Genomic DNA, 925 nt, shown 5'->3' with positions numbered 1-925 from the left:
AACTCTGCTTCTAATGTAGCCAGTTCTGAGAAAACTGCAGGGAAAAAACACATTGCAGGAAAGGATTGTCAGTTTCTTTTTAAATTGGAACAATTAATGTTAATGTAGCTAAAATAGTTCTTGGAATTTGAATGAGAAAGGGAAGGAAAAGATTAAAACAGGGTTTCATTAGCATGTTTAGACTCTGACATATTTAAAAACAGATATAAAAAAAAATGTACACATAGTTTGATTTTTAATAAACTATTTAAAAAAAATACTCTTTAAATATTTTACTTAGACACAGTCCTTAAGAGTTATTGTCTATTTTGCCTTGGAAGATTGAAAAATAGTAAAATAATGATTCTATTACATTTTTATGGTTAGGGAACGGGAAACATGCTAACTTAATTTTTATGATTTTATTACTTCTTTCATTCACTTTATTTTATTTGTTTCGGTTTTTTTGTATATATGTCATTTCCAGGCCTTTTTCTTTTGGCCTTTTCGTATTGTCCAGCTGATTCAATGTTTTTTATTTAAGGTTTCCTATTTGATTGCATCGAGTTGTTGGCTTGGAGTCTCTCCCTCACACTAAGCATGCTTGTAGCAACAGTGGAGAGGAAAAACTTCCTTTTAAAAGGAAGAAACCTCCAGCAGAACCAGGCTCGGTGTGAGCGGCCGTCTGCTGAGGCTGACTGGGGTTCAAGGAGACTGAAGCAGAGATGCAAAAAGCAGCTGTAAAAGGCGGCCCCGTCCAGGAAACACACAGCCAGGCAGACGAGCTCCGAGTCAACTCCCATGTCAGAGGACGAAGAGAGCACATCCAGCCAGTCACAGTCAGAGAAACAGGACTAAAGTGGAAAAACAGGCCGACATCTATAAACAAAGGTGTTGATGGCAGCAGCACAGCTGATATTTCTCTCCAGGATGGAGTCACAGCCAA

Source organism: Cyprinodon variegatus, unplaced genomic scaffold (genome assembly GCF_000732505.1).
Source record: "Cyprinodon variegatus isolate N-32 unplaced genomic scaffold, C_variegatus-1.0 Scaffold9, whole genome shotgun sequence".
Taxonomy (NCBI): Eukaryota; Metazoa; Chordata; class Actinopteri; order Cyprinodontiformes; family Cyprinodontidae; genus Cyprinodon; species Cyprinodon variegatus.
The sequence above is the reverse complement of the archived record's forward strand: the minus strand, read 5'-3'. Positions refer to the sequence as shown.